The 10,225-nt window shown below is 50.8% G+C and overlaps 1 long non-coding RNA gene across 1 annotated transcript; it reads left to right on the plus strand.

Annotated features, from left to right (window-relative positions):
* The first annotated feature begins 7,163 nt into the window (after window positions 1-7,163).
* On the plus strand, window positions 7,164-7,716 carry LOC142600113 (uncharacterized). Its single transcript, XR_012833566.1, has 3 exons — window positions 7,164-7,215; window positions 7,308-7,385; window positions 7,705-7,716. It is a non-coding gene; the product is annotated as an uncharacterized LOC142600113 (long non-coding RNA).
* Window positions 7,717-10,225: the final 2,509 nt, after the last annotated feature.

Raw genomic sequence — 10,225 nt, forward strand, 5'->3', positions numbered from 1 at the left:
GCTTCACCTGCTTTTTGTATTTACCCCTCTGGGATTACCGCTGCCATCTCTTTCTTGTGCCTGTTAGGGCTTCTGCTGTGGCTGCTCACTTCACCTGGAGATATTCTGGCTCAGACACCTCTGTGTTTTTTCCTGTCTTTGCAGGCTGATCCCCAAAGGACTAGGTGCAGTGAGGGAGCTACAGCACAACCCCAGTGTCTCTGCTGGTGGAGCCCAAGCAAGCTTCCTTCAGGAACTGTTGCTATAACAAGAAAAGCATCTTTATGTGGTGTGAACATTTTCCAGAAAAAGTACAACACAACAGCTAAGCCAAGAGAGTTTTGCTAGGATACTGATTCAATGGCATTTGACTGTTCCACTGCATTTTGTCAGTAATGAAAATATGGAGAGTTGCACAAACTGCCTAAGGTCATCCAGCAGTTATATGAGGACTAGATTACAAATCTCCTAAGTCATCACTCAGTCATTTGTCTAATAAACCTTGATGCCTCTCTGAAGCAAAATAATTAAAGACTGTGGCATGACATGTACTTTAAAAAAAAATAAAAATCTAAGCCAAATTATCCTTTTTTTCATTTAATTTCATTTATTACCAGGATATACATTCACAACTTAGCATTATGCCCTCTGAAAGCTTTTCCTAAAAATCTTCAGTAATTTCAGCACAAAGATAAATTAAAAGAAAATCCACTACTCTGCACTGAAGAATCTACAAACTAAATGAGGAATAAAATATGTATTTCAACTTAGGATGTTTACTGTTACAACCTGTACTTTTAAAGAGGCTTTTGAAGATAAATATCCATTTAAAAAATATCATCACCATCCCCATCTATATCATAAAAGGATATATAACATTAAAAGCTAATTCTGGAAGTATGTGGCAATAAAATTTTGAAAAATCTTTGGAAGTACATTGAAATAAAAACTAGTACATTGGTCACACTAAGATATCAGATTGTTCTTATTAGCAAAACTTGTGACTTTGATACCTGCAACAGTTTGTCACATTACTGTGTAAATATGTATATTCATATGCATAATTTCATATATATATGTAAAATATTATTTTTTTCAAAATTTGAAGATATCAATTATTTTAATATTTGATTACATACTTAGAAGGAAATAGCCATGCTTAATTTTTTTTAAATTATAAAACTATTTTCTCTGTGAACCAGATTCCATTGTGACATCAGTTATGCTATATGTATACTTTATGTTATACTATATAGTATATATGCTGTATACATATGTTTAAAACCATTATTCTGGGCAAAAGGCATGTAATCATTCATTAGTATTTTCAACAAGTATTCTGACTGTCAGAGTTTAGAAAGAAATGCATTCATAGGCAAAGATTTCTTATTTATCATTACTTTCATTTCAGTTATTATTTAGTGAAGTAGTAATAGAAATTAAACAAGTGTCCATGCTGTGCAAAACTGATGAATCTATCTGTACAATCTTGTTCTCTAGCCAAAGAAAGGTGGATAATGCAAAGTGAAAAGAATGTCTCACTTCATCTAGAAGAACACTTGAAAAGTAGCCTTAGGTAATTGCAAAAGGTTTAATATTAAAGCATAAAAAAAGATATATTGAGCACATTACATATCTCTTTAAAAGTACAGAAGATTAAATTCATAATATTTTTCTCAGTTATTTGTTAAAGGGCTTACATTTTTCTTGTTACACAAAAGCCTGTACAATAGAATCCAGCAGCAGCAGCATGCATTACTATCTGTCAGATTTTCTCCTGTAAAATTATCCAGAGTTTCTAGCTTGATAGAAATCATCTCACATATATAAAACAGAAATAAAAGAGTGTTTATGGACAGAAAAGAAAAAGAAATTTAAGGCTGAAATCTAAGCTATGTCCTTTGTGCAAGAAGACTTAGACTATTCTGTTCCTGTCTAGACTAACATTACAGGAGAGAGGGCAACAGCAATATTTCCTAGAGTGCCCAGGTTAGAGTGTTCGTGTCACAGCCTTACACTGTGGCACACAAAGACCATTGCTCTTGTGCTGCCATCACACAGCTGTAGCTTCCACCTGCCTCATGTAACTATTTTGCCAGATGAGGCAAAAGTTCATATTTATCCTTGATTTGTACTTTTGTTCTTTCTCCTTATCACTTCTCACGTGGCATGCTTTGTGACAGGATGACACCTACGTCATCTTAGATTCTTCCCTTTGTTCTTTTTTTTTTTTTTTTTTTAGCTTGGTGGGAAAGTACAGTCCTCAGGAGAACTTTCCTATCAATCAGCCATGTATTAGCATCTTCTTTTCATATCTATCATCCTTCCAGGATAGATTTTTTTTCACCCTCCCCAGTTTAAGAGTAATGAAAATTAAGAGCAACACAGTTGAAGAGATATAAGCCTTTCTACATAAGCCTGTATCCTTTAATTCCAACCCTCCAGTCATAGGAGCCATCCCACCATGTCTCCGTGATGCCAGTGAGATCATAGCCCAGGAGATGTGTGTACACCTGCTGGGCTATGACCTTATTGGCATCACGGAAACATGGTGGGGTGGCTCCTGTGACTGGAGTGTTGGAATAGAAGGACACAGGCTCTTTAGGAAGGACAGGCAAGGGAGATGAGGAGAGGGTGTGACCCTCTATTTCAATGACCAGCTGGAGTGTATGGAGCTCTGCCTGGGGACGAATGAGGAGCCCACTGAGGGCTTATGGGTCAGGATTAAAGGGAGGGCAGAGACAGGGGACATTATAGTGGGGGTCTGCTACAGACTACCTGACCAGGGAGACCAAGTGGATGAGGCCCTCTATAGACATATAGAAGCAACCTCATGTTCACAAGCCCTGGTCTTCATGGGGGACTTCAATCACCCTGATATCTCTTGGACGGACAACACAGCAGGGCACAAGCAATCCAGGAGGTTCCTGGAAAGCATTGATGATGACTTCCTTCTCCAAGTGACAGAGGAGCCAACGAGGAGAAGTGCCATGCTGGACCTTGTTGTCACCAACAAGGAGGGGCTGGTGGGGAATGTGAAGCTCAAGAGCAACCTTGGCTGCAGTGACCACAAAATGGTGGAGTTCAAGATCCTCAGAGCAGTGAGGAGGGCGCACAGCAAGCTCACTACCCTGGGCTTCAGGTGAGCAGACTTTAGCCTCTTCAGGGACCTGCTTGGTAGAGTACCATGGGACAAAGCCCTGGAGGGAAGAGGGGTCCAAGAAAGCTGCTAGTATTCAAGGATCACCTCCTCCAAGCTCAGGAGCAATGCATCCTAACAAAGAGGAAGTCGTGCAAAAACACCAGGAAGCCTGAATGGATGAACAAGGATCTCCTGAACAAACTCAAAGAAAGCCTACAGAGGGTGGAAGCAAGGGCAGGTAGCCTGAGGGAAATACAGAGAAACTGTCTGAGCAGCCAGGGATCAAGTTAGGAAAGCTAAAGCCCTGATAGAATTAAATCTGGCCAGGGATGTCAAGGGCAACAAGAAAAGCTTCTATAGGTACGTCAGCGATAAAGGGAAGACTAGGAAAAATGTGGGCTCTCCAGAATGAAACAGGAGACCTGGTTACCCAGAATATGGAGAAGGCTGAGGTACTCAATGACTGTTTTGCCTCAGTCTTCCCTGGCAAGTGCTCTAGCCACACCGCCCAAGTCACAGAAGGCAAAGGCAAGGACTGGGAGAATGAAGAACTGCCCACTGTAGGAAATCAGGTTCGAGACCATCTAAGGAACCTGAAGGTGCACAAATCCATGGGACCTGAAGGAACTGGTAGATGAAGTTGCTATGCCACTCTCCATCACATTTGAGATGTTGTGGCAGTCTGGTGAAGTTCCCAGAAAAGGGGAAATATAACCCCCATTTTTAAAAATGGAAAAAAGGAAGACCCAGGGAACTACAGGCCAGTCAGTCTCACCTCCATGCCCAGCAAGATCATGGAGCAGATCCTCCTGGAATCTATGCACATGGAAAAAAAGTAGGTGATTGGTGACAGCCAACATGGCTTCACTAAGGGAAAATTGTGCCTGACAAATTTGGTGGCCTTCTATGATGGCGTTACAGCATTGGTGGATAAGGGAAGAATGACAGACGTCACCTTCCTGGACTTGTGCAAAGCATTTGATGCTTTCCTGCATGACATCCTTTTTTCTTAATTGGAGAGACACAGATTGGATGAATGGACCACTCCGTGAATCAGGAATTGACTGGATGGCCGCACTCAAAGAGTTGTGGTCAACAGCTTGATGTCCAAGTGGAGACCAAGTGGCATTCTGCAGGGGTTGATATCAGAACCAGCACTGTTTAACATCTTTGTTGGCAACATTGACAGAGGGATTAAGTGCACCCTCAGCAAGTTTGCCGAAGACACCAAACTGTGCAGTGCAGTTGACACGCTGGAGGGAAGGAGTGCCATCCAGAGGGACCTTGAGAGGCTGGACAGGTGGGCTTGTACAAAATGCACAAAGTTCAATAAGGCCAAGTGCAAGGTCCTGCACATGGGTCGGAACAATCCCAAGCACAACTCCAGGCTGGGTGGAGAATGGATTGAGAGTAGCCCTGAGGAGAAGGACTTGGAGGTGTTGCTGGACAAGAAATTTAACATGAGCTGGCAACGGGTGCTTGCAGCCCATGAAAACCGACCTGGGCTGCATCAAAAGAAGGGTGACCAGTACGTTGAGGGAGGTGATTCTGCCCATCTGCCCCACCTGGAGTACTGCGTCCAGATCTGGAGCCCTCAGTACAGAAAAGACATGGAGCTGTTGGAGAGAGTCCAGAGGAGGGCCACAAAGATGATAAGAGAGCTGGAGCACCTCTCCTAAGAACAGAGGCTGAGAGAGCTGGGGCTCTTCAGCCTGGAGAAGGCTCCAGGGAGACCTTATAGCAGCCTTCCAATACCTAAAGGAGGCTTACCAGAAAGCTGGAGAGAGGCTGTTTACAAGGGCATGTAGTGATAGGACAAGGGGTAATGGGTTTAAGCTGAAGGAGTGTAGAGTTAGATTAGATGCTAGAAAGAAATCCTTTACTCTTAGATGGGTGAAGCACTGGAACAGGTTGCCCAGAGAGGTTGCGGAGGCCCCATCCCTGGAGGTTTTTAAGGCCAGGTTGCATGAAGCTTTGGGCAACCTGGTCTAGTAGAGGATGTCCCTGCCCATGGTAGGGGGGCTGGAACTAGATGATCTTTGAGGTCCCTTCCAACCCAAACCATTCTGTGATTCTATGATTTGATGATTCTTTCCGGTCCCCGCAGCCCCTCGAGTCCAGGCCCAGTCTTACCTACTAGGCACTGGGCACGGCCACCCCGCCTGCTGCAGGCCAGGTGCCTGCATGCCAGCCTGACCTGCCCTCCATCCGTTCCTGGAGTATTTATGAGGCTGTATAATCGGGTGAAACCACCGTCTTCTCATGCCACAGTAGTTTTTTTTACTCCACGTTTCCGGCAACCGTTTAGCTATGTGCAGGCCAACCCCTGTAAGCGGGTCTGAGACTACTCAGGCTCCAGCAGCCATGGACACATTTACACTGAGGCCAGCAAACGTTATCACCCACAGACCCCTAGACCCCTCCAAGCCACCTCTCTTCCTCACCACAGCTTCCCACGACCCCGCAGCCGCCCACCTGCCCTTGTGCCTAACAGCCTCTATGGCCCCTGCACCCACCTTTCCCATGCCACAGTCCTCCAGCTTCTGCCCTTCTCCTTCACCACAGCCCCATGGCCCCCATCTCCCCCCCTCCCCAGGCTCCCATCCCTGGTGACCCCACAGCCCAGGCTGTAGTTCGGGGGCTGGATGCTTGAGCCCTATGCTGGGGCCCATGTAGAGTGGCCATCCATGCGTACCCGTGGTGCACACACACATATGTGCATGCGTGCATGTGTGTGTCTGTGTGTGTGTGTGTGTCTGCGCGTACCTGCTGGGAGCGTATGTGCAGCCTGGCTCATGCTTTGTCCTGCGGTGGGGAGCTGTGACAGCCGGATGGTCAACGAACAAGCAAAGCCCATTGGGGAGATGCCGACAGGCGGTGCCCACAGTTGCTCCTGCCCACACACTAATTGCGGGTGCTGAGAGTGATGCTCCTGTTTCCCCTGTGGCCGCGGCTGGGCCCCATGCCAGCTCTTGGCACCAGCCCCAGGGAGGTCACAGCCATGTCACAGCAGTGACTGTGCCACTGTGATGTCACTGCAGCTTTGTGACATGGGCACCCAGGCAGGTGTAAAGGGAGCTGCTCCCAGAGGTGGGGGAGCATCTGGAGGAGAACCCAGCCTCCGTGCTACTGGGCAGGAGTTTGGAGAGTACTCGCCAACAACCTGTCCCCGTGCCCGCTGTGCAGTGAAAGGCCCCCAACAGGAAAGAGGAGGTGAGGGCAGAGTATGCCCATGGTCCCCACAGCCCTCAGCGGGGCGAGGGGGGGTGGCTGGGGGTCTGTGTGTGGCTGCGAGCGGTGGGGAGAAAGCAGCAGCCTGGGCCGAGGCAGGGCCAGGCGAGGAGGACGGGTGTGCTGCTGGGGCTGGTGGGGGACCAAAAGGAAGGGGATCCCGGGGGTGGGGGCGTATTGACCTCGCAGGGCCAGATGTTGATTCTGGAGGTGCTATCGCAGAGGCCCCACGGGCAGGTGGGGCCCTGTGAGCGCCTGGCATAGTAGGGCAGGGTAAGCTCCTTCTCTCCTCAGTGGTCCCTGGTGCCCCCCACCCCCTCCTGCCCTGTGCTCAGCACCCAGCTGGCGCAGGCTGAGCTGGGCGTGGAACTAGTGTGTGTGTGCATGCAGGACCGCTGGCTGCGGGGTGTGCAGGTGTGTGAGTGCAGGTGGCTGACGGTGCCCCTCTCTGTGGGGAGGCCCCCGTGCCAGCCCTGGGCATCCCTGGCTGTGCATCTGCGTGGCTGTCTCCTGTGTGTGAGAGAGCGTGGGTGCGCCTGTGCTTGGGGACTGTCCCCGCGAGTGTGCCTGACAGTGCCCGCGGTCGTGCCCCTCACACCCTGCTGGATCCCGACGCGCAGGTGCAGCCATGCAGGCAGCAGAAGTGAAGGAAGACCTCCGCATGCTCCGGGAGCATCTGGCCCAGTGTTCAGCTGAGTCAAAAAAGGCACAAGGAGCTGCTACGGTGTCTGGTAGGTGTAGAGTGTTCCCCTTGTCCCTGGGGGCTGGGGGCTGTGAGACCAGAGCCCCTGACGCCGCCTTTCCTAACACAGGGGAAGAAGCAGCAGGAGCTGCAGGTGACAATGCAAGAGCTCAGCACGGAGGTTGGTGTCCCCTCTTCTGCCCATGTTGCCCAGCAGCTGTGGCTGGGGCTGTGCCAGGGGCTCAGCGCCTGTTGTCTGACTCCTCTTCCCAGCACTCTGTTGTGGCGCAGTCTTTCCAAAACAACCGCCAGGAGCTCCGGCAGCTGGAAGGGCTGGTGGCCCAGACAAAGGTGAGCTCACAGAATCACAGACTGATTGAGGTTGGCAGGGACCTCTGGAGATCCTGTCTTGTGCAATGCCCCTGCTCAAGCAGGGTCACCTAGAGCCACTTCCTCAAGACCATGTCCAGATGTGGACCATATGCAGAGTTGGGCATGGGGGGTGGTCCCCCTGTCTGACGACAGTGCCTGCAGGGCTGGGAAGGAGGGGGGACGTGAGGGCAAAGGCAGTGCCCAAAGGGAGCCGGGAGGGGATGATGCGGAGGGGAGTGCACTCGTGGGAGTGTCCCGGTGCATGGATGACTGCTCTTCTTGCCCTTCTCTCCCGCAGGAGCACTTTCAGATGACAAACAGGCAGCCACAAGCCCGGAAGAGGCGGAGAAGGTACAGGGGAGAAGAAGGCCCGTCCTGACCGGGTCAGGGAGAGGGCTGCCAGGGCTGGGTCTGTGCACCCCAGCAGCCACAGGCAGTGATGTGGCTGGGGAGGACATGTACTTTGGGATATGGTGTCTGCGATGGAGGCATTTGGCCTCTGGATATCCCCCAGGCTCTTGGCTGTGCCTGTGCTGCACAGGGGACCCTGATGTGGGCCTGCAGGCACAGCAATACGGCTTTGGGGAAGAGGGTGGGATGAGTGACCCTCACTTGTGTGTCAGGGGACGCCTTGCGTAACGGGAACCCAGGCATGGGCTGGAGCGGGGTGCTGGGTAGTCTGGCGTTGGGTCCTTGCCGGTGTCATGGGGGTCCTCCTCCACCCCCTGCAATCTGTCCCGCTTGCTTTGCAGAGACATCAGTGGTCAGAGCTGGCAGAAGCCATTCAGGAGCAGACTGAAGTCAAGAAGGTACTGGGGACAGGAGGGACGGGGGCTCAACATGTTTGTGGGGGGAAGCCCCCTCAGAATGAGCATGGCATGGACTCTTGACCGGGCCCTTTGCTTGTCCAGCTTCTCAGGAACAAGGTCCAGCACCTCCTGGAGAGACTGGAATGCCTCCAAGAGCCAGCAACTTTGTGAGTGGCAATGGGACCCTGACTAAAACCTGGGGCAGTGGGCTGGGGGTTGCTGAGCAGCTTTGGGCAGACCTCTGCCACTTGCAGACATCTTCCGGGTTTCTGTCCACTCCTCCAGTCTGCTCTGGAGAGCCCTTTGTCTTCTCCTAAGTGGCTCAAAATATCTCTGAGCAGCTCAGGACTCTGAGAGGCAGCTCTGCACAACTCTGAGCAGCTCCCAGGCTCTCTTCCATATCCCCCAGGCCTGGGGCAGGGCAGGGATGGGACTAGACCTGTGCAGTGCTGGGATGCCGGGGTGCCTGGTGCCAGCCCCAGCGGAGGCTGGGCAGCACCCTGGCTCCCCGCTGGCCGAGGACTCTTCTCACAGCCCCGAACCCCATGGTTTCCGTAGCAGGAGGAAGACCGCGCAGGCAGACGAGACAGAGGAGTCGCTGATGCAGGAGATGGTGGCTGTGCGGCTGGTAAGACAGACAACCCCACTGTGGGCCTTGTGTAGGGAAGGGTCTGCACTGTGCCCAGGGGACATGAGGGCACTGATCTCAGCGGGGACGAGGAAGGGGGTCTGAGCCCCCAAACCTTGGCCACCTCGCACACCCCAACACATGTCCCTGCTGTGCCTTGGCCTGTAGGAGGAGCAGCTGGCGCCGAGGAGGCGTAACCTCACTTCTTGGCTGAGGTGAGTTGCTTGGGGGGCTCGGGGTGCTGGGGCTCTTCCATAGTGACATGGTTTAGCCCCAGCCGGTAGCTAAGTGCCACGCGCCGCTCGCTCACCCCTCCCCCGGCGGGATGGGGAGGAGAACGGAAAAACAACGGCAAAGCCTCGAGGGTTGGGATAAGGGCAGTTTACTGGGACAGCAAGGGAGAGGGAAAACAATCAACAACAGTGCTGATAACAGATAGTAACAATGGTGATAACAGAGAACGATTTACCGATCCAACAACTGACCCACCGACCAACTGGACGCTCGACCTGTCCCGGAGCCACACCGACACACCGAACCCGCCCCTGCCCGACTAGCCCCCTTTTATGGTGAGCATGATGTCAGATGGTATGGAATAGCCCCCGCCTAGCTTGGCTCACCTGTCCTGGCTCCTTGTGAAATTAACTCTACCCTTGCCAGAACCAGGACATTATCCACCCCTTATTCCATACCATCTACGTCATGCCCAGATTATTTTACAGAACTCATCGCCTTACTCTATGGGCTATCGCTCTAAAATGTCTGTCGAGTTCATTTAGTCCAGGGTTTTGGGTTCCATCTGCCATTACAGTCTCTCAGAGCAGGAGCAATGGTGCGTGCTGCTCGATTGTTGCACGCTGCATCCGGGGTTTTCACCGCCAGTGTATCTGGTATGGTCCATGCTCACAGTCTGGATGCCAAAGATGTGATTTTTCGATAAAGTTTCTGGGCACCAGTTGAAGTCAGTTCTAGTTCCATCATCGTGGCACTTTGCTCAGTTTCAAAGTCCATCCTTCATTAGTTTTGGGTGATTCTTATGGTCATAACATTGATACAGTATATCGCTATTAATATCACGCAATTTAATTTATTGGCTATTTTCACCCAAAATCAGATCCCCTTGGGGTACACACCGGACTTCCCCATCTTTTCTCATCACCCACCAAGTGCACCCTGGTCCCTGAGCAAAAGCAATCCCGCAGATGGGCTTGCCTTTGCCTGAAGCAGGGATAACCCAAACTGTTTTACCTAACATATTCTTCATGCGCACTACAGGAACTTTATCTCCTTCTGCTAGGTGTGGAAATTTTGATTGGGCAGGGCCAGCTCGATTGGCAGATCCCTGAGTGTTAACTAACCAGGTGGCCTTTGCTAAATGTGTA

This window comes from Balearica regulorum, chromosome 1, assembly GCF_011004875.1.
Source record: "Balearica regulorum gibbericeps isolate bBalReg1 chromosome 1, bBalReg1.pri, whole genome shotgun sequence".
Lineage (NCBI taxonomy): Eukaryota > Metazoa > Chordata > Aves > Gruiformes > Gruidae > Balearica > Balearica regulorum.